Raw genomic sequence first — 27,179 nt, 5'->3', positions numbered from 1 at the left:
CACCACTTAGATGTTACCGTTAGTAAAATACATGTGTTCAGATTAGAAAACTAGGAATGAATCTTTAATAGATAGAAAAGAGTTGCTATTATATACATTATAGTCTGCAGAGCGCTAGTAATCCATAACTTTATGTATTCCTTTCCACATACCTTTTACCTTTTCTTTATTTGCTTGCTTTTTCCCACTTTTTAATGAGAACTGGAAACATCTTTTTTATTTTTTATTTTTGGTACCGGGGATCGAACTCCGGACCTTGCGCTTGTGAGGCAGGCAGCGGCACTACTGAGCTAAATCCCCAGCCCAGGAACTGGAAACATCTTTAATGTAAAGCTATAGATGTACATTTGGCTTGCCAGCAAAAAGCTACAGCACACACGGTTAAGATTCCAAAAAAAATGAAGAACAAACTTCTGCAGGCTGAACTGGTCTTAAACTCTTAGTAAATCAGGCTGCTGGGCAAAAACAGCAGCAGTTGTGATGGCAGTGCTTTGCAAGCAGATAATCCTGAATACAAATCCCAGGTCTGCCACTTACCAGCTCTGTGACCTTTGATAATTGACTTTTTTTCCCTAACCCTTAGTTCTATCACCTGTATCATGGAGATCATAACCTCAGAGAAGAAATGTCATGACCTGACTTAGATTGTATAACATGAATGATATTAGGTTTGAGAATTTGTGGACCCTCTGGCTCAAGCATGCCTAGTATCAATTCTATAATTGGCCCCTGCCTTCTTATGAACACATGGTGGTAAGAAAACTCCCACTAGGTCAGGCCTATGGTCCTTTCAGCTCAGCATTCAATTTCTGGCCACAGGACTAGAAAAATATTATGTAAAACACAATTGTCCTTGTTCCTAACTTCCAGAATTTAAAGTTATTTTTCTCCAGATACCCTAGTTTCTATTAATAACCCACTATTGTTATTAACCCATTATTATCCGTGAATTTAGCTATCTTTTGTTATACTGCCTCTGTTATTGACCTTTAATGAATTTTGTAAGTTTTCTGTCTACTATGTAAAATAATTCTTTGCTTTGTTTTTCCTTGTGGGGGGGATGGTGTTCTGTTTTGTTTTTGAGACAGGATCTCACTATTTAGGCTGGTCTTGAATTCACTATGTAGCCTAGGCTATCCCTGAATTCACGACAGTCCTCTTGCCCCAAGTCTGGGATTACAGGCATGCACCACCAAGCTCAGCTACTTTTTTTTATAAGAGTAATAAGATGACTTGTCATTTAGTCATACTAAAATATGATAAGGAAATCCATCTTCACTTTCCCAGGCCTTTCATTTCTTTATAGGCATTTATCATATCCCTGTCTGGATTTGATCGTTATAAATAGAAATCTTTGCCTTATATCATGACTAGTTTAATTGATTCCAAAGTTACTCTCATCCTTTTTTTATTTATTTTTTGGACTACTTTATCCAGAAACTGTATCCCACACATGTGTTGTCATTATCATCTGCTAGAGTTGTTGTGATTTAACTCTCCCCTTTCTCTGTCAAAATTACATTCTAAGTATGTGCTAGGCTCAAAACAGACTGATCTTAATGTGAATGCAATTGTATCTGAGCCAAGGTTCAGCTTAGAGACAGCTGGCAAAATGTTCAACAAACTGGACCAAAGAGGAAGAATCGTAACAAAAAACATGATTCTGTCTGTAGCAAAGCAAAAAACTTGCCTTAAGGAAAAATACGAGACTGAAATTTTTCCTCATTCTGAAGAGCGTAAAAAAGAGATACTAGGCAGTGCTCTTGGACAGCTTGTTCCCTTAGAAGTGGAGCTTGGACTTGGAGCACTGGAGTGCCCAGAACCAAGCCCAAGTTGGGCTGGCTGATCTGTGTTACAGTGAGAGGCTGGGGCTGCCATTTTGACAGTGCAGCAGAAATCTGACTAAAGAGCCCCAAACTGCTTGCCTCCATATTAGCATCTCTAGCTAATAAGTCATATTTGAACTTTAAATGACTCATTCTGAGTGGGTGGCAACCTACTGTGGAGGCAATCTGTGAACCCCAGGTCAACCTCCCAGTGAGAAATCCTTTCAGGTAGTGAATGATACAACCAGTCAGCCCCGGAGACAGGAGATCCTTGTGCTCCTGGACTTTGTCAGAACATATCCTATTTCATTTTCAGTCCTGCTTATGAAGATCTTTGGCATGTTGGCCTGGACTTGGCACCTACATTCTTCAAAAAATAAATATCTTACATTTGCACAGGGCTTTATAAGAACAGTTTTACATAGACTGTCTCACTTGATCCTCACAATTCTGTGGGAACTGTTCATGGTCCCATTTCATGGATGAAGAAAACTGATTCAATTATTTGTACAAGTGCAACTGTAAATTGTACAGCAGAGACTGGTCTTTTGTTACTAAGTCATATGTCCTTCCTGTAGTTACCATGAAGATAATGAAGTCATTTCCAACCATTACCCTAAAAATATACCTTCATTCATTTTCCCAAAATGTATTATATTATACTTGCTTATACCCAAGTTGATCTGACCTGTTCTGGATGACAGCAAGGCTCATGAGATCATCCTCCAGACATGGCCTTTTAGTACCAAGAATACTAATAACACAGAGATTTCCCTGTATTCACAACCTCCATGTCACGTGGAGAATGTTCAGTAAACCTGGCAGTAACCTTGTGTCTGGACATTCAGTCAAAAAAAGGTCATTTATCCTGACCTTTTCTTTTTCTGAACTTTCCTTCCATATTAAAATAATCCTCCCACTCCATAATTCAAATGCACTTCCATATTCTTTTAATAAACTTTTTTTTGGCATCAGTAACTTACATCTTTCTGTACCCTTCCCTTCCTCCAGAAGGGAAGACTCCCTGAATGATCCTAGGAAGTTGTGAAAAGCCTTTGCAAGATAGATAATGGGTGAAGATCATTGCATTTCAGCTCCCTGATCCATTACACTCCTGCCTTTCACCAGCATACAGACCTTTGTGGGGTTTTTTTTTCCAAACAGAATAAATTAAATATGAAAGAGAAGTACTAATGTAATTCAAATAAACATGTTAATGACCCTATTTTTCCATTTGGTAACTAGACCGGATGTGGTGGTATGCCAGTTTTTACTGAGCCTGTAATTTAAAACTTTCAACAAGGACACTTTTTTCCCCTTTATTTCCATCCTCTACTCCCAACCCCTTTTATTCTTACAGATACTCCTTACTCTCCAATTAGTTCTGGAATATGAAAAACTTCCTTGTTGCTGCCTGAGGTCATAGGGGACTTGGGGGGTTACCTCTGCTGATGGCTTGTAACTCTCTCGTGTGACTGGTGATTACCCTGACAGAACTCCTAGGTTAAGAGGAGACTGGTGTGCTACACACCTCCTCTATGGTCTTGCACCATCCCCCTCTTTTTTTTTTTTTTTACAGATTGTTGATGTTTGCTCCTTTAGGTACTACTACAGCATTCATATTTGGGGAAGAAAGAGCTCTTAGTTTGCTTTTAACCCTGTAAACAGCCATCCATTTCAGCTACTCTTTTTGTAAGTGTCAAAGCCTGTCTTGAGAGCTTGTTATCACACAAATTGAAACCTTTAACTAATTTGGGTGGCCCCCAGGGCCCCCTGGCCCTCCACCACTTGCACTCTCTGTCCTCCAGAAAGTGGGCTGCTCAGTACAAAGCCCCAAGCCCTTCTCTCCTCCAGGCCACAGATCTGCCATCTGTCTGCTGCATTCACCATTAGTGAGCTCCAGAGCCTGACTTTTCTCCAAACTGCATATTTAATCTTTAATTTCTCCTCCACCCCCACAGTGTGAGGTCCTTTTGGCATTATAACCTGCTAAAACCAGTTATCTCTTATTTCTTTTACTTTGGTCACTTTCCGGTGTTTGAAGGAAAACTTTTTGATGTGAACACATTTTGAGTTGTTTTTTTTTTTCCCCCAATTTACACTGGAGGGAGGAATGAAGGAGAGAGGGGGCTTTGGCCCTGTTATTTCCTGTTTGTTTTTGTTCTGGAGAATGTAGACCATCTGTGTCTCTCAGACGCTTTTCTTCTACAGCCACCGTGCTGATTCTGATACAGTATTTAATTTTCTTAGTCTTTCTCGTTTCTCTTTAATTTCCTATTCTTCCTCCAAAAACTCCTAAACCCCTCATTAAATCTTTCTTCCTGAAATTTCTTATCTTAATAGTACCTCTGTACATACAGTTCTGTCCCCCATTAAGGCCAGGATAAAAATTGAGTAAATGGTAATGGAAGAAAGGAACACGAAGAAAGGGAAGCAAGGAATCAGTAAATGAAAAAGAGAAAACATTAGGATGTTCTCAGACCCAGTTCCCATGCCCTGGAATACACTGCTTGGTGACAGCCTCATTTGTGGGATGAACTTTTGCCTTTTTTCTGTAGCAATACCTGTGGATGTTGGATCTCTCCTAAAAAGGTCTGACAAAGTTCCTCCCTGGTTTATTGTTCCAGCCACACTGACTTTCTTTAAGGTTGTACTTTCTTACACTAATCAATATGGTTATTTGCCAGAACTGATAGAGATATTTTCATTTTTCTGTGGGCTGTCTGGTGAATCCCAAAATATAGTCACCGTTCAAAAATCCATTCTTTTCTCTGTTTTTCATGCAGTTTCATCAAACAAGGCCTTTAAACAACTCAGTCTCCTTTTAGTAGATGACTCCAACTCTGTAACTTATGACAATTTAACTTTATTATAATGCTAACTAAATAGACTGGTCTCTGAGATGTATCTTCATTTCATATGTCATTGCAATTTAGGACACAATATTTCCTCTATCGGTGTTTCAACACAAAAATTAAAGGACTTTGATTTTTTTCTTTAATTCTTAAGGTCAGAATTAAACAGCTAAATGAATTCCAGGCTTCAAACTCCTACAATTAATTTCAGCAGGTCCACCCTGAAATGTCTTATCAGTAATCCACTGGTGAGTGCCCAGTAGTTGTGGGCTTTGTGGAGTCCCAAAGGAGCGTTAACCTGTCGGCATTTTGGAGCTCTTGACTCTGGTCCCCAAGCTTTCTCCCTCAGCAGCTTCTGCTCAGTCCGGGTTGTAGTGCCTTCAGCCATGCACATACCATTTAATCAGTGGTGTATTAAAACGGACCTACTGCAGTCAGCAATAGCTAGGCCAAAATCGATTGGCTATTTTTAAAAGGAAAAAAGAGGTTAGAAAATTGCTCTTTTAATCTAGGTAAATCAAATAGTGCCTGCTTGCTTTCCACCTGTAGTTTAGTGTAGGCAAGAGCATTCTGATTGATGATAGTATTTCTTTGTGCTGCTTTATTCATGCTTATCCACTTGGGGTAGAAGCACCGGGGTAGCTTCAGAACTGAGTTTTCACATTCACAGGAGAAAGCTTGTGCCTTTTTCTCTCAGGGAAAAAAAAAAAATCTCCTCTTTGCCCCCTCTTAGAGTATTTCAATAAAAGCAGAATACAGTCAGCCTTTTCTGCCTTTTTGTTTTTTCCCTGGCATGAAATCATATCTGCCTGTGACATCACAGTGTGCTGCTTTGGGCAGCCTGTGATGTATGAAGGCAGGGACCTGAATTGGGTTAACAGCGCATCAGGGGCAGGGCAGAGGAGCGCTACTCTCCCACTAGGCAGTGCTGTGCTCTAGGCAGTGTGAAAGAAGTAGAGACCAGCTTTGAAGAAGCTCTTTATCCCAGGCATTTTTAACTCTGGAGGCTTCTTTTCCTTTGATATCTTACCAACAAATGTAATTAATTTTTAAAGGAAAAATGTATATTGTGCTTTGTTTTTAATCTGCAAGAAAATATGTGTACAGGGTATGCTGGCAGGTTTGTTCTATAGCATTGATTTGTGACCAACAAAGGAAATGTGTACTTATGAGACACAAATCAATGCAACCAGACTGTGAAAGTGCAAACAGAGATGTGAGAAAATTATTCAGTCATTAGTCTTGTATGGAATTTTAAAACATGCAGTCTTTCAATTGTTCCAATACTCAAAAAAAAAAAAAGTGAATAAATAGCAAAAAGGAAGGGAGTGCCTGAGGCCTGGTTCTAATCTCATCTATGTTCTCTCATGATTGTGGAAATGGCAGGTAAGGTTATAGGATTTCTAAAAGATTAGTGATGTAGTGAATGAATTTCAAAACTCATTAACCATGTCCTCAGATTCTGTTAATATCTGAGTTGTGGGAAACTGGTAGAATAAATAGTTTATGTCTGAGCTTCTGCTCTAGTCTGAAGTAACTTCAGCTGCTGTTAAAATTGAGTTTCTTGCAAACTCTTTATCCAAAAATAATCCATAAAAAAGTACACCTCACACTTGCATAATATTGTTTACCATCTAGGCAAGTTTCAGAAATTAACAAATAAACAAGTAAAATATAACTTCATAATGCTAAAAGTATTTATTTTGTAAAATTTCACCAGTTTGGATAAACTGGGAAAGAGACAACTGATCTGAATTAGGTGAAAGTATGAATCATGGAATACTGTTACATAGTCTGAACTGATATTTCAAAGTGTTAACAAGTAGAATTTCTTGAGCAATAACTCCAAAACAAGTAAGTACTGTCACCAGCTTATCAGATATATGAATGTTAAAATATTTAAAGAATTTATATCCTCTTATAAGTTAAATATGTTTCTTTCCACTATTTCTCTTCAACAATCATTTATCATTATGTATTAGTTTGCTTAGAAACACAATTTGCAGAGATAGGGAAAAGGTAAATTTCAATACATCCCCTTATCCTAATTATCACAGATTGTGAATTATGCTAATTTCCCCTTTGGGGGAATGAGAGAAAAGATAATCAGATGTTATTTCTCTGAACACTTAATATAAACAGCTTCACAAAATTTTTTTTTTTTTATGTTTTCCCAGTGTCCAAGAAAGCCAGAGTCCTATTCAAAATGTAGGGGAAAAAATAGAAGTCCAGAGAAATTTTCTAATTTGTCTACCACATACTTTTGCTTCTCTTCCAGTAATAAAGTTAATTACCAAGACTCTCTCATATTATCCTAAAAAATGTACTTTTTCTTCTGAACATCATCATGTTAGTTACTTTGCCTGAAGAAAGAAATCAAGGGACTGAAGCGTTATGGATCAGTGACCTATCAAGTCAAGTAATCGAGAATGGATTTCTGGGCAATCCCACTCAAAATGAGAACTGTTGCAATAAAAGTGTACAAATGTCTCACTCTGTGTTACACACTAACACCTTAAAGTCTGATTCTGGCAGTTTAGGCCTCTGAATTACTACTCTGGGAAAGAAATAAATCAAGACCTTCAAGTGTCCAAATGAGTATTCCCCAAGCCTCTAAGCAAACCAGCTTTCAAGCAATAGTGACTCTATAGCTCTCATATATCTGACTTTCCAATCCAAAGCAGATTAGAAAATGCATTTAGCATACCAGTTTGAAAGGAGATGGCCCTGAAACACATAGACAGTGACACCAGTCCACTATGGCAGTACATATTGGGCTCCATATAGCTTGGTCTGTGGTCAGATGGGGTGGCAAGAGAGAAGTCTGATTTCTCAAGAGAAGTAAGAAAAGTGTGTTTCTGAAAAAAAGGAACAATGAACAGTCACAAAGATGACCCTGTATCGTGATGACAAAATTAAATTATATAAACATACTCTGAAAACTGGGATATATATATTTTTTAAAGGTATCTATTTAAAAACTGTAGAATGTATATGGAACATTTTGTGCCTCAGTATAGCTTTGTTTATTTTTTTTTTTTTGGTCTTTTTTTAATTTGGCAGAAATTAAGGGTGGTTTTGTAGTGACACTGTAAGCCAATCTAGCCAAATCTACTCAGGATAAACACCTTGGAAGGCTATTTATTCTTGAATACTTTGTTTTAAGTCCAGCTCTCTTAAAATAAAGATGTTCTTTTTCATTGATCTTAGTTATATAATGTATGTTGTCATCTGGAGTAAAGCAAAGTTGCTCATATTTAGCTGGTTTACTTTGTTAATGCGTCATTATAAGTGACCAAAAACATGGTACAGGAAGTTGTTTGTGTGTTTTTTCATTGCTTATGCAACTTCCAAGCAGAAAATGTTCTTGAGACCAGATGGTAAAGAACAGTCAGTTGGAAGTTCTCTTCTCCAGATGCATTGATGTTTCATGTCTTCTTGAAGCCAGTTCAAATATACTTGTAAATTCAAGTCTTAATTTTAGTAACCCTTTCACTTCTCCTAGACCATATTTCAATTGGCAAGGAAAAGGCTACAATATTTAATTTACAGGTTCTCTGAAGCCAGTTGTGCCATGGACAGCAATGTTATGGCCATGTAATCTAGCTGGATAAAGTTATGTCATGTGTGCTTTTGGACATACTGGGTCCAAATGACTGTGCTATAATGACAGCCATGTGTTTATGGTACCAAACATATCTTCAACTTTGTTCTAATAGTGCGTGTTCTTAGGACAGTTTAAAAAAAAATAACATTTACCCAGTGTTTGGACTTGGCATGTAGGTTTTGTTGTATTTTTTTTTAATCTGCTTAGCAATTTGGAAGTTTTCTTGGAACACAGATGATTAAAGATAAAAAGCTGTTTTTCAAAAAATCTCTCTAGTAAAGTAAAAATGAAGACACTATATCTGAATGAATGTGAAAAGTTGTCCCCTTGTATATTTTTAAAGCTTCCCAAACTATCCCCAGTTCCTGGCCAAATGTAACCTACCCAGATTGTCTTTAGGAAAGTAGCGATGCACAGAGATTTGCAGTTAGCCGCATATCAAACTGCACTTTCTCTCTTCAATTTCTGCTTACAGCTCCACCATTTTAGAAAATGGTGAGATATGCCAGAGCCCTACCATCTGTTTAATGGGCTAATTAAGTTTACCACATGCCTACTTCACAGGATACCATGAGTGAGGTTGCCAAACATCATACAAATGTATATGTTTGTATGTATTGATGTATAAATATATACATAAATAAAATTGTATATATATAGATATATAAATATATAGATATATATAAAACAGCATCCAGTATTTCTTAGCTTCCTTCCATCTTCTACTACCAGGATATATCATGGCCCTTTCACTTAAGCCTGTCTGGGCATTTGTCAGAGTTTGTGATAATGTGTGGCGGGACAGTCAGACTGAGAGGGACACTAATTGAGGGACTGGAAGGGATGAAATAGAAATTCAGTACATATACGTCGATGTGTACCTATTTGAGCAGTACACTATATTCTTCTCACTAAAATCTTGACATTTTTACCTTCATAGTAAAACTTGAAGATACTGTATGTTGCTATTCTAATGTCTTAACTCTTTTACCATATAGTACCTCTTTTCCTTTATCAAAAAAAAAAAGTCAGACTATTCTAAACAACCACTTCAGTACAAGGCTGCAGCTTTTCTGTATAAGAATACAACTCTTCTCCTATGTACTACAGCTTCTACATTGGGCCTGTTCTTAAAACTAGCATTTTTCCTTTTACAAGGGCCTTGCAACCCTTGACAATCTTTCTGGTGGTCTCTGAACACCTCCTAGATATGTGATCTCAGTAGCTGTAGCTATTAAAAGAACTAATTATCACTTCGTATTCATTAATATTATCAATGGGTCCCAAGTTGGGCCAAACTAAGTTGCTTTTTGGAAATGAGGCTTAAGATAGATGTGTCCAGAGAGCTTTGAGGAGAAAAGAAAAAAGAGGACATTTTAGGTGAAAGGAATTAAACTAGCAAAAGAACAGGGCAGAGATATAGCATTCTGTACCTATGAAGAAGTCATAGGTAAGCAGAATGCCTGGTCAGGATACGATATAAGCTCCAGGTATTAGATTTTCTATGTAGATCCTTTGTCTGCATAAAGCAAGCTCTGCAAACTCTGGGCCTTGTTAGCTTTGAGGATGTATTGGCCAGACAGCAATCTGGAGAAATATCCATGTCTGCACACCAGACTGTAAACTCAAGATGTAACATTCTTTTTGAAAATGGAAAACAATAGCAACATATGAAGCTATCATTAATACAATATTTTATTTAGTCTTTTCTAAGATATCAGGGTACTTTTAAAGGCTTTACTCCCTGAGCATTAGGATGCTTCTTATACTTCCTTAACTGAAGTAAATTATTCAAACAGGATGTTTTCTTTTATTTGTTTGTTTTGTTTATTTGTTTTGTTTTATTTGTTTTTGTTTTTGCAGCTTTATGCTTACCAGTGATTTTATAAACAAATAGAATCTTGAAAATCTTCTTGAAAGAGAAGAAATAGCTAGTCTGTAAATAACTCAATCAAATAAACTTTCATGAGCATTGGTGACGGCCTTGTGGGAGGATGAAGAATCTGCATCAGTGCAAAAAGGATTGTGTTTTTATCTAAATAAATCTAATTTGAGAAGATATATTGATGTATTAAAAAATAAAGAATTATTCCCATTACTCTCCCATATATAAAAGGAAAGATCACCTGAATATTTGCTATGTGAGTTCTTCAACCCAAAAACCAATGCAAACCACATAGACACAGATCAAAAGAAAGCAAGTACTTACCAAAATAAGAGGAAGGGGGAATTACTTTTTTTTTTACTTTAGAATCATCAAATGTTATCACTGAAAAGAATCTTAAAAACCATCTAATCCAACACTCACACTTTATGTATGAGAAGGCATGAGTTTTGGGACTTGTATAAGGTCTTACAACAATTTATAGATGTTGCTGTAGATGCAGACCTTTTGGGAGATAGCTGAATGTCTTTTAGTCAAACCACTCTGTAATTTCTTCAGCTTCTCTGAAATCATTTTAGAGAATTCTAAATTTTCTTATCCCACCAACACTGCTTTTTGTATCTTGATTATCAACTGGCTTCTCAATTAATTATTTTTAAGTTTATTTTATAATAACAAATTGTTAAATTCCTATAAATTATTCTTAAAATTAAGATGGGTTCTCAGAAGTATCCTGAGTATTCTACAGATAAAGAGAACATTTATGTCTCCTTTTAATATGAATCCTATAATACCTATAAAAATAGCCTAATCGTATATTCCTCAGGTTTCTAGAGTTTCAGGCAGTTGTTGGAACATACAAATAGGTAAGACCAGAGTTGCTCATTTGCCTCCTCTGAGTTGTCTCTGAGATGTTTCTGAACTGCGATGCCTTTGTTAAGTAAGTCGTTCCCACTACCATCCATCTCACCAGTTCCCACTATCATCAGTATGGCCAGTTACTACAGACTGATTGCCTATCAGGTTCACAAACAGCTGTGCTCATTGTTTTGCTGATATTTTGCTCAGTGTTAGAGGAGAAGGAACATGGTGAGAGTCTGGAACGGCAGAGCTCCCTTTTGTGAAAGAAAGAGTTCATCACTAACAATAGACATTCAATAAGCATTTATTGAAAGGGACAGAAAAACATATCAAAAAATCTCTGGATCATTTGAAAAAATTAACTCCAAGCTTCTGATACAATGTTGTGTGGTTGATATACCGCATATGGTTATTATGATCTACTTGTCAGCAAAAATCCAGAAATACTCTTATTGTTGCCATGTGAAATAAAATAGTAATACATTTTTACATTTTAAATGTGTCTGGCCCACCAAGTCTTTGCTTGAATACCACACACATCACTGTGAAGGAACTGGCTGACATACCAACCTGAAATTTTAGGTAAGAATGATCACCTCCCAGATACATGAAATAAGTATGATTTAGCTCAAAAGAAGGGAGAAAGGTAAATCTCCTGCTCTTCTATAAGTGGGAACCATTTGGCAGTATATTCATAGTAGCTAGAGGGAATAGCTTTTTGTGAAGAAAACCATGGTGTCTCAAGACTGTTTTTATTAAAACATTAAGTCCACCAACTAAGAACAATTTAATTCACAGAGCACGTGAAATAAACAGAAGAGTCTAGTCCCAACAGCTGTGGTCACCACTATGATCCTATTGTGAAGTAGAGTGATTTAGTGGTCAAGATCCATCACCACTGTTCTGCATTTAGATTACAAACAAAACAAAACAAAACCTAGAGCTCATTTCCTCTAGAAGCCACATCCATATGCTATGTATCAAAACAAACAATAACAGAGACATTATGATTAAACTCAGCCAACTTTGCAGGTAGGGAGAATGGCACATTAGTGTTTTTCCTTCCTCTGCCTACCTCTTCATTTTTTTCTTTTTCTTCTTCTGTGTCCTGATTCATCTAAAAACTTTTTAGTTTATGGATTTAGAGAGTTTCCAAAAGGAAACAGGCCGAGGAAATCTTTTGGGAGAACACACAACCATTTTGACAGGTAACTATCTTGTCATTACTTTTTATATCTGAAAACAACTGAGGAGCATGTAGAATAGCCAGGTGCTAGTCCTCCAAGTGGAGGTGTCCTAGGACAGTCTGGTTTGAACTCATCTAGTCCACTGTTTCACGTTACTGAAGAATCAAAGCAGAAAGTCTTCTCTCTGTGGTCCTACCCAAGATGAGTGGCAGGATGCAACCTCTGTCCGTAATTTTCTACTAAGTCTGCCCCCAATCCAATTTACATAATATCTAATGCTGTGTGGCTCCTGGGAATGTACACTCAAACAATATGGTACAGTATTCCAGTAACTTTTCTTAGGATGGCCAAAATGAGGAAGTGAAGAAACAGAGACATATTTGTTATAAATTTATAATTTTCTGTCTCGTAAACTTTTAAACGTTTTCTCTCAACCAAATGAATGATTTAAAGAAAAATTTATCTTTGTAATTGTTTAAAGTCATTTTTCAGCCTCTCCTGTTATTTTGCTTTTTGGTAATCACTTTAACAGGTGGCTGAGTGGGCATCATGTATGAAAAAAATATCATCATATATGATAAGCCAGAGAGTACATTCATGAAAAAAATATAAGTTTACAAATTCAGAGCTATCTACCCGCAAAGAAAGTGGCTCAGGGGCCTGGGATTTAGTTCAGTGCTGCTGCTACCTGCCTCGAAAGCACAAGGTCCTGAGTTCAATCCCCACTACGAAAAAAAAAAAAAAACGTGGCTCAAGTAACTATGCCTGACAACATGTAGCCTGCATGTGGAACACTGTGTTGTTTGCAATTGCCTTTCGTTCTCTGGAATTTTATGCCATGACTGTAGCCAAGAACCTTTGGAATATACTCTGTGGTCAAGCAAACAGGATAGGAGAGAAAAATTCTTTGAAAATTAAATCTAGATAGTGTAAGCTAGCATCTATTCCAGTAAAAGAACCACCCCTCTGCCTTTTGGGTTTGGAGTTTTCATACAAAATAGAGTACTGTACTAGAAAATGTGTCTGTTTCAAGTACACTATGGGAGCCTGAAGCAGAAGGATTACAAGTTTGAACCCAGTCTCGGCAACTTAGCAACTTAGTGAGATCCTATCTCAAAATTAAAATTTATAAAAGGCCTGGCAATGTAAAGACCTCAGTTTAAAGACCCTAGGTTCAATTCCTTATACCACCACCACTAAAAAAAAAAAAGAAAGAAAGATTTGTTTCCTCCAATTCACTGAACTAGCTCAGTATATGGATCATCAGGTCCCATGATACATGCTTAATCAATATATTTTAAAGTATAAAAAAATAATTTGTGCCTTCTTTTTCTCACTCTGCCTCCTCCTTGTCTTTCTTACTGTAGGAGTGTGTGTGTATGTGTGTGTGTGTGTGTCTGGGAGGTAGACAGATTCCCTACCTGGAAATGGCTCGCTATTATTAGACGTTTAGTTACCAGGGGTTATGTAAGACAATTGAAGCTCTGTTTTTTAACAGAGACGTGATTCATGCTGCTTGTAGTAACAGTAACCACCTCCGAATGAGACAGAAACCAGACACAGACAAAGGCTGGAGAAATCAATGCCGACTCAGGACAGCCATTCTCCTGGTATCCTCTGCCTTTCAGTCAGAGCACTTAGGTTATCTGGAGAGGAGGCTCCTGCTAATTCTGGATCTTTTCTGTCTCATGGGGCTTCCAGGTGAAATCATGTGGGCTGAAACTGTGTACAGACGGAAAGTGGGCCTCAGAAGCAGTGACGTCTGACCTCCTTCTGGAGGCTTTCTCCTGTGTTCAGACACACCTGGGAGAACAGTAATTGTTACTTGCGCTGTGGCTCAGGATTCTCTGCAGCTTTCACTCAGAAAGGCTGGAACTTGAGAGTTTGGCTCACTTAAGTAACTTTTCTCAAGTAATGCTTTGCAGCATGAGGGAGAGAAGAGGAGGGAGAGGGATTTGAGAGGGTGCCAGTGCTTTATTACAGCTTCTTCCAAAACCCCAATGGAAGTGAACTGACTGTCAGCTCCCACATTGGAGAGCCTTTCCTGGTTCTTGCAGACTACACTGACTCAGTACTCCACAGTATTCAAAGCACTTGCACGTGCATCAGCCTCACAACTTTGGGAGACAGGCTAAGCACACATTATAATCAATGCTATTTTACAGCTTGAAGAAATTTACAACGTGAAGGTATTATGCCATTCACTGATTCCATGACTTTATATGTGAGCAAAAATAAGGCTTGGAAAAGTTAGTGATTTAAACAGGGTTGTGCAGCTAGTGTTTTCCAGATCCAGGAAGATAAGGCAGATCTTCTGACTATCTAGAGCTTTACTTCTCAGATTTGCTATAAAGCTTGTTGGCAACAGTGACATTTTTGGAAAAGAAAAGAAAAAAGAATTTTCTGCTGAAAACCTTGGTTTTAGGCTAAACTCTGCTACTCATTAACTAGGCAGCTTAATCTGCCCTCTCCTCCCCCTCCACCCTACTCAGACTCCAAACTTCTCTTCTGTGTGACTCATGATAAGAACTCACTTTTACAGAGTGTTCGTGAAAGTGCCACCATGTGTCTAAACCAGTGTGAAACATGGCCAGCAATGTCTTCCTACCCCTACCAACGGTAACAGATGCAGAGATCTCAGGTTTCACCCAGAACAGAAGTAAATAATTTTTATTGTGAAAGGAAACTGCCTATGTCTCTCAGAAAATAGCAGTCTTACCCTAGTAGCCCGTTATACACCAATAGGCAGCCCATCCTTCAGTTTCACTCTCAAATAAGTAACTCATCCAGAATGACATATGACAGAAAAATATCTAAGCCATTTAACTTCCCAAAGCCAGTAAAAATTGCAGTTTTTGAAATACTTTCTTATCACTGCTACTAATATTCTGATATGTTAGAATTTTAACTAAGGACTGACAGAGTTTTCTATTTATGAATTTTTGTCATTACCCTACTACTTCACATGTTGTATAATACAGTCTACATTTCTTTCAAGGTAAATATAGGCAACCATTCTCATTTATAAAATAGTTTTTAATTAAATATTTTGTTTATATGCTACTTTTTATCGAGGACAGTAGTAAAGTACTTCACAGATGACAGTTCACTGAACTGTGTTTTCTCTTCTGCTGAAATTTAAAAGCCATTTGTTCCTGCAGTTTTAAGGAAGAAAGGTATGCTCTTTTCTCTCACGTAAAAAAACTCCTCAGTTAGGCATCAAGAGACTAAATTTCTAGTCCTAACCTCAGTACAGATTCACTATTAGGGAACTTATTAAGTCCCAAATTCAGATAACATCTCATCTGAAGAACTCAAAGCCCCTTAATATCTAGTTATTACACACTCACCTGAGAAAACCTGCTCTGTCCCCTTACATGTTGAGGCAGTAAAAGAGTTTTTCAGGGAAGACGTAATTCATTGTTAGGGGGTTTCCTGTTGTGCAAGTAGCTACCAACCCACCTTGACTTACACTATGTAAGGTGTCTCCAGACTGACTCAGAGAGAGGGTGGAATACGAGCAGAAGGCATCAGCAGGCCCAACACATACTGCAGATATTTGCTACACACTCTGTATACCAGACACAGCAGTAAGCAATCAATCCTCAGATGAAACTGCTTCTGACTTCCTTGTGTAGAACGATAGCCTTTCCTTTTCATCAAGTTACCATGATTTAATGATCACAAATAGTAATTTTATCATTAGACAGAGGCATTTGTTCCAGTGGTACATTTCATGGATCTTTTGATGTTCTAAAATTATTTTATCCTTCTTCCTACCTGGTGTCAATTAATATAGACTCTTATTTTTACCTGAAAGCAGAGCTGCTTTTGTTCTCCTCGGTCTACCCTTTATCTAAAGCCTTAGACACACATGGTACCATTTGTGAGGGAGAGGATAATGATGGTGGGTAGTGTTTCTTCCCAATACAGTGATAGTGCAGTCCACCTGGGCCTTTAACATCCTAAACTTTCCCCCACAAAAATCAAGTTTTCATCTATTAGCCCAGAGAATCTATAGTTCTGTCCATAGTAACCAGTGACATGATTATAAATAGCATCCTACCACACAAAAGAACTACACAAGATGCTTATACTTCAGTGAATAAAACAAGGTCTATGCCCTAGTGGATTTACACTCACAATGACACCAAAAACAGGCGTTAAAGTACAGTGTAACCATTTATCTTAAGTGCTAAATGAGTACCACTTAGATATGCACCAAGGCATTCTTCATGGGGAAAAGTTTCATTAGAAATATATTGCCACATATGGACCCTGAAGGAGAAGAAAGGCCTAGATGAGAAAAAGGTAATAAAGGAATTCCATCCTGGCCTCAAATGTGCAAATATGCTGTCTTGCTGACACCCTGTGAATTCACTGGTCTAGACCAAATGGAGCATTGATGGAAAGAAATCTGAAAGGGCTTATTTGATAGAAATTCAGTGAATTTGTATGCCCAGGCTAAGGAATTTGGAACCAGAGAACATCCCATTAAAGCATCTTTTTTCTAAATGTGTCTTGAAGTTATTAAATATTCCACTGAAAGGAGATAAAAGGGAATCTGAAATCCAGTAAGCTTGTACAAAGATAGAGTCTTTGGCACCTTTAATATCTTTATGTGCATTATAAATTTTTAAGAGGGATACATAGTATGTTTCCTAAATTTATTTGACCAAGGAACTTTTCTAGATATAGCTTGAAGTTCTAGTATCCTGTAAAACTCATTTTGAGATATATCTCCTGAAAGGATTTTGAAGGGCAGGAATTGAAGACAGGACAAAAAAAAACTCTGTTGTGATGATTAATCTAGTATAATCAGGAATGGTTTTGCCATCACCTGCAGAGATGGTCTCACTGGTGAAACCAAAGGGAAGAAAAAGATCAAAAGTAGAGAAGATAACCTCCAAGAAAAGAAAAAAATAAGTTATAGATCTTGGGAAAACAAAATAATGAAAATTCAGAGAAACTAAAAGAGGAAATGAGATCCTGTAAGCATACCACAATATGTGGCATAGATTCTCTTATTAAAGTAGGAGGCAAGCCCGTCATCTGAAAAAGAAAATAGAAAATGGGACTTGATAAAAGTAGAACATACTAAAAATTTACCATAGGCTTGCACTGGAAACAATGGGCAGAAATGACAGTCCAGATAGCATGTATGTCCAGGGTTTTGTGCTGAGAGTAGGAGTGAATGCTGAATAGTAATCTGGATTCATGGTTCAAGATATTAAGAGGAAGACCTGCACTTAGGGAAGTGGGAGAAGATCTGAAGGGTAACTGAGGACAGTAACAGATGGTCGATCATGTGGTAAAGTCAGACTGGGTAAGCACATCTGATAAAGTTAGCAGGGGCCTACTAAGGAATCAGGTAAAAAGAGCAGGCTCCTCAGGCATAAGGGAAGTTGAATTCAGAAGCTAAGATTGGAACACTTGAGATCAAAGGTGAGGCCTCAAGAAGAAAGAGGAGAAGGGCTAAGCAGTAGCTGAAGAAAATGGGTGATGGAGATCTGCAGGGGTTTTTATATCAAATTATTAATCAGTGTGTATAGGGAAAACATGAATCAAGTGTAAGTTTGAGAAAGTGCAAAAGAAGCTCAAGAAGGATTAGAGGGCCTTGATGGAGAATCTAGAATAAGCCTATGATGAAGACCTTAAATGAAGAGGAATGGAATGAAGGCAGGAGATCAGTGGTTTAGTGATTGTAAGTGAAGTATAGGTTAAGCCTTAGATCATTGTGATTAAAACCTGGCTTTAAAGTTTGCTTTAGTACCCGATGGCTTCATGACATAGGCAAATAACTACTTAACAGTTTCAGCTTCCTCATCTATGCAATTCCATGTTATGATTATTTCAAATGGTAATCCTAAAAAATAAAGTAATGAATGAAAAGACAAATGCCTGCCATGTAGTAAGCATTTTCATGGTAGTCAGAATTGCTATGCAGCTGAAGGGAACAAGAAAAGGGAAGCAAGTTCACCTTTGAGTGTGTTACGTAGGGCAATGCCATTGTGATGTTTCTTGGTACCTGTTTTTTCCACTTAGCCACAAACTGTAATGGTTAGTTCAGAAACATACTCAGTGCAAGGAGCAAAGTATAAAAAAGTCTGATAATATCAAATAATATGCTGTGCAATGCTTATGTTAGAATCTTCATTACAGAGTTGAAAGTTGCCTTATAACTAGACCCTGTGGCAGGCTTTCTGGAAAGGAAGAGTTCAGTGTAAAATGAGTTAGAGGAAGGCAAGGTCCCATCCCCAGGTGTTTGTTAAACCAGAACATCATCATGGCATTATAGATCACCTGATCCCAAAGATTCCTTATTTAAAATAAGAATCAACTGTACCTGAAATGTGAAGGCTCTTGGGATGTGCAACTCTTATTAGCAAGAGTTGGTGAATTGTCAAAAAAGAATCAAGAGGTCTCTGTGGAGAAAATTAACATAGATTTATTGTGACAAACAGTAGGACTGTGATTTCACTTTCTGATGGCAGGGCCATCCCTGGGGTCTTCAAGCCAGCAAAGGTATTTCTTCTGGATATGGGTATTAACCAGTGGTTAATTAAGGAACTAAAATGCAAAAAGTGAAAGAGCATAAGAAAGCTGAAAACAGAGTTCCTGATTAGTTTGTCTGGCCATGATGCTTTTGGTGTCTTATTCATTAAATAGTTTTTTCACTAGTTTCCAGAGAGGTGGGAATAATGATGTAGACCTGGGAATTTGTTTCAGGTAATTAGTTAAAAAGTTAAAAGTCAAATAGATTTCTCTTTTTTTTCCCATTAAGTTTATTGGTACATTTTAGGTATAAAATACATTTACAAACATCACTGGGATCTTGTACCATTACATGAGTATCTTGGTTCCTTTATTTTTTCCCCTTCCCCTGCCCTCCCTTCACCCCCTCCACCCTTCCTTATTTGCAAAGACTTTGTTTCCATTTTTTTCCTTTTCTCCTATTTTTTCTTTTCCCTTTTTTCCTTTCCCCTACCCCTCCCACTTCTCCTGCACCTTTAGACCTTTTCTTCCTGTTACACAATATCACTTACACATTTTTTAAATTACAATATCAAGATCTACGAGACATTACCACAGATTTTACAGAATTTAAAAGGATATAGAAAGCATATTACAAAAATCTGTTTTGAAATAAATTTGACAACTTCTAAGAAGTACCTTGGAAGACAAATTAATGAAACTAACTCTGGAGGAAATATAAAATTTGAATAGCACCTAGTAAAGAAAGTATATTCCTAGCTTGAAAACCTACCTATATGACAACAGCAGGCTCATATACATTTTAACTGATAAATTATATCAAACAATTAAAGCAGAAAAAAGAAGAAACACTTCTCCCCTCATTTTAGGAACTCAACATTGTGCTAATCCTAAAACTGGATAAAGATAATAGAAGAAAAAAGTATGAAAATAGATAGAAATTTGTTTAACAAAACAAACTATTAGAAGTCAGATCTGGCAGTATGCAGAAAGTGGTTTTGTTACAGGGCTGGCAGTGTTCGTTCAGCATTGGAAGATCCACCCCCAAAAGTCATCGTTTTAATAGAGGAAAGGAAAAAGCCATATGATCCTGTCACTAGTTGGAGAAAAAGTATTGGACTAAATTCCACAGTTGTTCATGGTAAAAGCTATCAGGAGAATAGAAGTAGAACAGAACCTTCTCAACAGATTAAAGACGTGTACTCCATACTTCCAGCGAGAACACCTTGTATGAATGGAGAAGATACAATGCTTTCTCCTTAAGGTGGGGAACAAGGGCAGATATGCTTACTCTTTATCTGTCCATTAAACTTTGAAACCTAGTCCCCACCAAAATAGTCTGGCAATAAAATGACACAATTAGGATAGGATTGGCAAGGTAGAAGCAAAATCTTTATATGTAGATGAAATGATCATCTACAGAGAAAATACTAAGAAATCTCTAGGAGCCCCTAGAACTTGTATTTGAATTTAGCAGGATTAGAAAACACAAGCTATATATAAAAATTCAGGTCTGTGTATACTTGCTATAAATGAAGAATTGGATATTGAAATTTAAACGTTATGTAGGAGTACAAAGGACCTAGAAAAGTTAAAAAAAAAAACAAAACAGTGTTGGAAGACGTTTAGTACCTAATTTTAAGAGAAAGTCAAATAGATTTCTATAGCAGGTTTAATGGTTTAACAGGTTGACGAGCTACTTAATTCTCACATTTTTCTTCTCAGGGGAATGAAAGAATTGTAAGGGACCTTAAGATTATAAAATCCACCTCCTCTGTTTAGAGGTGGAAAGGCTGAGCCATGTTGAGATAAGTGACCCATTTAAAGTCACTTAGCTAGTCTGATTTTACTTTCTCATTTCTTAGTTTTACTCCTTCTAGCTCTTCCTTTTTTCTCTAACATCGTTATTTCTCACAGTCATCTCTCTGCTGATTGTTTCTTGCATTTACCCTTGTTTTAGGAAATCTCCTGTGACTCAAATTATAAGACAGTGGGTCTTTGCCAATTAGTAACCCCTCACCACTAACTTACTACTACATTTGGAGCAAAGAAATGAGGGAAATGGAACAATTTTAAATTTACTGTGACCTTCAAGACAGCTTTGTCTACACCTGGGAATTGCTTTTAGACAATTAAGGTTAGTAAAGCTTATTGAATGTCTCAGTGGAAAGGTGTTATTTGAATTATTACCAGATAATTATTGTTAAAAATAATAATAATGTAAAAAATAGAAACTTTGCATCTTTGAGACATTATCATTTTGAATTTCCAAAGATTGGGGGAGCCCAAAGGGATCTAGAAACAATTTTTTCCACAATATGCCCAATGTCAGAAACTCCTTAAATTTTGCCTAATGTCTGATAACCTAACAGAGTGGCCCAGAGTCAGAAGTCAGTCAGGCCATTGAGCTGTTAGCCAAGTTACTAGGCTTGAACTCCTTCAAAAACAACCCTCAGTAGGAAGGAGAGCATTAGACATGAGGCCTGTGGTCCCTAGACCATTTCCATCAGCACTGTCTGGAGGCCTGTTAGAAATGCAGTTTCAGATGCCACCCCAGAAGCGCTGACTCAGAAATGCTCAGGGATCCCTCTTTCATTATAGTTGAAGACTGACATAAGACATTCTGGTCTGCAGTTAGAAAGGAAGTAGGAAGGAACTACTTTCTACTGATTGATAGTTTCTGAAGTAGTTCCTTCACCTGAGGTCTCTGCTACCACATCTTTCCAGTTGCTCTGAATTATGGGAAAGAATATAAGCATCTTCTTTGTGCTGAGATCATGGAGAGAAAAAGCAATATGCCAATACCATATTGGTACAGTTGTATACTGAAAAGTGCACAGGTTTAGAGTCACAGAAATGTGAGTTTGAATTCTGGCTCCACTATCCGCTGGCTTCCTAATCTTGGGCTGGTTACAGGACCTCACTGTTTCTCACTTTTCCCCATCAATACAGTGGGTTTTCTCGTGAATACAGCATGGCTGTGATGGTTAAATGGAAATGTATTTACCTGGAAAAATGCCTGCTGCAGTCCCTGATATAATTTAGACATCAACTAAGTAGTAGCTATTATTGTTACTGTTATCTTTCCTACAAGCTTTAGTTGGTTTTTTTAATCTTGAAAGCACTTTCTAATTTTAGAATGATCTTGGTGTGATTTCAGAGAAATGGGGAAGGCCATACTGAAATAAGACCTCCAGAAAGTTCCTTGCAGTGCATGTGGCAGTGTTTTACATAACAGGTCTCCTCCCTAAGGGTTTCTCAGACAGAACTTACAGAGACAGCAATAGTGAAACGGGCTGAAGGGAGGTGACCCACAGTCATTTCTGCCTATAACAACATGAAGGAACTTGCCAGCTGGCTTTCAAAAACAAATTCTTTATTACAGTGATCATGTAAGAGGCAGGAAGAATAGCTGGATTTCCAGATTGGGGGGAAATTTTGTGGCACCAACAACCCCTTAAAATTATCTTTTGACTTCAAAACTGAGTACACTGGTTAGGAAAGTCATTAAAAGGGAATAAATATGAAACCCCATGAAGTCATTTTCATTGAGTCTTTTTTAGCGTGTAACCACCCTTTAAGCAATAAAATATGATACAACATGCAGTGGCTCTTATTAATAGACCCTCAGGTGTGTGCTAAGGCAAGAAGGGAAATAAGAAGATGGGAATAGGTGACAATCTGCCAAAAAATGGATGTAAGAAAGATATGGAGAAAGAAGGTTTTGATTAAAGGACACAACAATTATGGCTCTACACAATTTAAGCCAATGTTGGGTATATTTAAAATGAATATTTGTCTAATTACACAAAGGATCTGTATGCGTTTTTTATTTTTATGTAATATAAATAGATATTAATAAAGAGAATATAAAAGCCATTCTATGAAAAAATAATTAGGATTTGAATGTTGCCAGGTAATTTTTCACTGCAGTATACTAGACATATCAATTAGTGATTTTCTTTGTTATTTTAATATAGCTGCCAAGAGGAAAAAAAAGGAAAAGGTAGTTCTGTCTGGTAAAATGTTGATCATCTCCACTCATATGATGGGTTAGAAAGAAAAATGAAGAGCTGTTTAGTCCAAATTGCTGTATCTGTTGCTTCTGGGTTGTCGGTATTTAATGCATGTCTCGTTGCATACACAACTCCACCACACCAGCCGAAAAGAGTTCAATACTACAAAGTTTTTCCTCTGGTAAGAAACAGTGAGTCAAGCACTCACTTGGAAGAGGCAGATGAAGTCTTGTAGTACTATAGGCTGACACTTAAGAGGCCACCACAGTAAGGTGACTGGGGTCCCCTGCAGAGTCTGTTTTCCTCACTGATATAGACATTCTTATCCCACGTCATTTTTTTGCTGGGCTTTTCATCTTTGTAGTGAGAAAAAATGATTGTGTTTGAGGATAAGGATATAGAGAAAATTAAGCAGTATTTCTTCCTTCACAAGAGGAAAGCAAGGTAAAAAAATGATAACAAACTTGAGGGCAGTCATCAGTACATTTCTACAACAAAATTAGTAAAATTAGTAAAACAAGGATAAAATAAGTGAAAATTAATACTAATCTAAAGCATGAATACTGGGCAATTCTAGGTAGAAAAAGAAGCATTAATATGGCATACTAGTAAGATTGCCAAAGGTCTATATTTTATAAGGTAACAATTTAGTCATAGATTTTACTGCAGCCTGTTCTTACCAAGAACTGCTATAGAATCCACACTTTTCCAAAGTGTGAGAAATTTCTTTACTCTGATGTTCAGCCTATGTTTATCACTCCAGTGGTATTTACAATATTGTCATAATTATTTCTGCCAGTAATGTTGGAAATACTTGCTTACTTGCTTTCTAAATCTATCCTCATTTTTCAGATGTTATTTGACTATAAAAAGATATCTGTCAATTCAGTTTGATGAAGCAAATAAGTAAAACAAGTTTCTTATTTTTTTGGAACACAGTATATCCTGTAGGCTACAGACCCCTCAGTCTATTTCTCTCTCTACCTTCCTCCCCTGCCCCTCAGTCTCTCTTGTTCTCTTTCTCTTGTCTGTTCCCTGTTGATGGTATGATGGGCCTATTGCTGCTAGGCAAGAACTGACAGATATTTCGGGATATATGACCTTTTATGTTAGCTAACCTTGCTCAGCAACTAAAAGGATGTGACCTTGAGAGAGTCAGTTCTCCTAATCTCTTTATCTGAAAAATGAGAACATTGGAGTAGATAAACTTTAGGTCTTTTCTGTTGATCTTCAGTTTCCTAGATTATTTTTCTCTTTTTGAATTCAGTATAGCAGACATCAGCTGAACACAAGCTTGTGTGCAAGGCATTGCATACCACAGGGTCCCATACAGGTGGAAAAAGAGATGATCCTTGTCCCATCATAAAGGGGTACAGACAACACTCCTATAACAAAAGACAGGTTAACAAGGAAAAACCCTAAGAAACTTATTTGATCATAGTCTTATGTGACACGAGAACCTTCAGATTGAAGATCCAGAGTGAACTGTCCCATTTTTATGCTTAAATTTGAAGAAGCATGGACCACAGTGTAGAAACGTGATTGGACAAAAGGAGTCTGCACTAGTAGATTGAGTGCAGAAACCCAGCAAGGCCTGTCTGTTCAGATTCTTGTTGGCTGTCTCTGTGCAGCATTCCTTCCTCCCGGGTATGGGCAGGACCCCTTCTGAATTGGTGGTCTTGTGATCTACTGTCAGACAAGGTAGGTTGGAGAATTTCTTTATGCCTAGCTCTTCACAGACAGGCAGGAGAAGATTACAGTAATATTTTTGAGCTTCATGGCTTGCTTTTGGGAAAAGGGGTTCTATTTTCCATGACTCACCTTGAGGAAGACAAATTCTAGTTTCTGTGGCTTGTCTCAGGGAGAGAAAGAGGAACAGGAGACAGAAGGGAAAAATGGGGTTAGAAACTGCTTCTGAAGCTGCTTCTGAGACCTTTGGTTTGGGGTATTGCTTTGTGTGTTCCAGCAGTATATGGAGTAAAAATTGTCTCTGTCTTCAAGGAGCTTATAGAGAAGGAAGACACATTACACAAATACTTATTAAAGCTGACATAAAAATACAAAGGAAATAGTGTAAATAAGTGCTTCAGGATTCAAGAAGGATACTTTCCGGGGCCGGGGATTTAGCTCAACGGCACAGCGCCTGCCTGCCAAGTGTGAGGTCCTGAGTTCGATCCCTAGTACCAAAAAAAAAAAGAGAAAGAAAAGAAAAAACAAGAAGGACACTTCCCTTGGTGAAATGCTTCCAAAATGAGGTAGCATTTAGATGGTCATCAAGAAACTACATGTAGACATTGGAAAATGAGAGACAATACCATGCACATTGTGGGAAAGAGCAGGCTCTTGCTGGAGTGTAGAATGGACTGCGGAGATAAGAAAGGAAAATTCAAGTCAGGCATGGGGCCAATGCTTATAATCCCAGCACCCTGGAAAGCTGAGGCGAAGGACCACAAGTCTGATTCCAGTCTGGGCAACTTAGTGAGAACCTGTATCAAAATAAAATAACAAAATAAATAGCTGGGGATGTAGCTCACCGTGAAGGCCCTGGGTTCGATCCCTAGTACAGCAAAAAAAGAAAAAAAGAAAGGAAAGAATGGAAAATTAAATTGGGACCACATTATAGCAACAGTGAATGCCAAACTGAGAAGTCCAAATTAAATCCAATGAGCAAAGAGGATTTTGACCAAAGAAAAAAGTGTTTAGACTGTTACTTTAGAAAATTAATATGTCAATGGGAAGGATAATCTAAAGGTAAAAAGAAACTAGAAGTGAAAGCAATTTGAAGACTTTCATAGAAGTCTTGGCCATAGATGGCAAAGTATGGAAAACAAGTAAAACACAGCTAGAGTAAAAAAATTGGCAGCTGTTTAGATATAGAAAGCAAATTAATTAATTAGATGAAAGGATTACAAATGACTTCTCAGTTGTAGACCCAAGAAACTGGATGTAGATGGTATCAGTGGAAGGAAACAAAAAGTTTGGAGAAAGAACAGACTTTGAGGGAAATCAACAAATTCTGTTTCAATTTTTCTCACTTAGAAAAGCCTGTATTTGATAGAGATATAAACTTCTCAAAGTTGAAGACCCTGAATTATTCATCTTTTCCAGGTGCCTAATAGATGCTGTGTGAACACTGAGTGAACAAATGAATGAATGTATCAGTAGTCAGCTGTTATTTAGACTGTGGTCTGGAACTGTGTAGACAAGCTACTGCTAAAGATAGCAATGTGGATACTCTGTGGAAAAGTGCTTGTTGAGACCATGGAGAGGAGAATCTTCACTAAGGGAAAAGGGGAAGTAAAAGCAAGCCAGTGAAGGAGGCAGAAGAGCAAACTGAGAGGTAGGAGTCAGGATAAGGCCATGTTCCCGTGCCAAGGAAGGGGACTTTCAGGAACAAAGCAGTCTTTGGAGCTCACTGTGGCCTAGAAAACCCAGTTTGAGCCTCAGGGACAGTTAATAATTCTGTAGCCCCTCAGGCTGGACTCCTCAGGGCTAAAAGACATGAAAAAGCAGAGCTTTGCAACTGAGAGCAGAGTAAAAGTGGAGAGAAGGCAAGAACTCTGAATGGGCCAGGTCAGTGAGTATGCTTAGACTAGGTAAGAACTGAGCATCAGAGAGGGAGAGACTGAGGGGAATTTTTAAAACACCAGAAATGAGAGAGAGAGAGAGAGAGAGAGAGAGAGAGAAAGGGAGAGAGAGAGAGAAATACTATTCAGCCTTTAAAAAGAAGGAAAGCATGTCATTTGCCACAATGGGATCAAACCTGGATGACATTATAGTAATTAAATAAGTGAGGCACAGAGAGGGAAATTTGGCATTATCTCACTTGAAAATAGAACCTAAAAATGTTGAACTCATAGAAGCAGAGAATAAAATGGTTGCCAGAGGCTGGGGAGATGTTGGTCAAAGAATACAAAATTTCAATTAGAAAGGAGAAATACGTTCAAAATCTATTGTACATCATAATGACTCTAGTTAACAAAATACTATATACTTGACAATTGCTCAGAATAGATTTTAAGGATTCTCACCACAAAGAAATGAGATATATGTTTATTGACTTGATTTGTCCACTACACAATGTATACATATATCAAAAGATTATGTTGTTTGTGATAATTATATACAGTTTTGTCAATTAATGATGAACAAATAAGCAAATATATGAAGTAGGGGAGAACATGAGAAGAATCACTTGTGGCAAGGCTGAAAGACATTGTCCTCACTTCCTCCGCCCTCATCCCTGACTCAGTTTCCAATTGGATCCACAAAAAACCACTTCATCAGCACGGAAAGAGTGCTACTGATGTCTGACAGTGCACAGGCAGTCAGGCGGGAACACTTGGTGACAACTTCTCCGCCCTCCCTTCCCTGACCTGCCACTCTCTAGTGCAAAGATGCAGGCCCAGACTCTCAGCCACATCCCGTACTTCCATCTCCATTAAAA

At 37.6% G+C, this 27,179-nt stretch overlaps 1 protein-coding gene across 50 annotated transcripts in view; it reads left to right on the top strand.

Moving 5' to 3' along the window:
- Zbtb20 (zinc finger and BTB domain containing 20) overlaps window positions 1-27,179 on the top strand; it is an 865,938-nt gene that overhangs the window by 781,733 nt on the left and 57,026 nt on the right. The gene's annotated exons all lie outside the window — the stretch shown is intronic.

This window comes from Heterocephalus glaber, unplaced genomic scaffold (assembly GCF_053883595.1).
Source record: "Heterocephalus glaber isolate CG9 unplaced genomic scaffold, H.glaber_assembly_v1.0 deba00000122, whole genome shotgun sequence".
Classification (NCBI taxonomy): Eukaryota; Metazoa; Chordata; class Mammalia; order Rodentia; family Bathyergidae; genus Heterocephalus; species Heterocephalus glaber.
The sequence above is the reverse complement of the archived record's forward strand: the minus strand, read 5'-3'. Positions and strand labels throughout refer to the sequence as shown.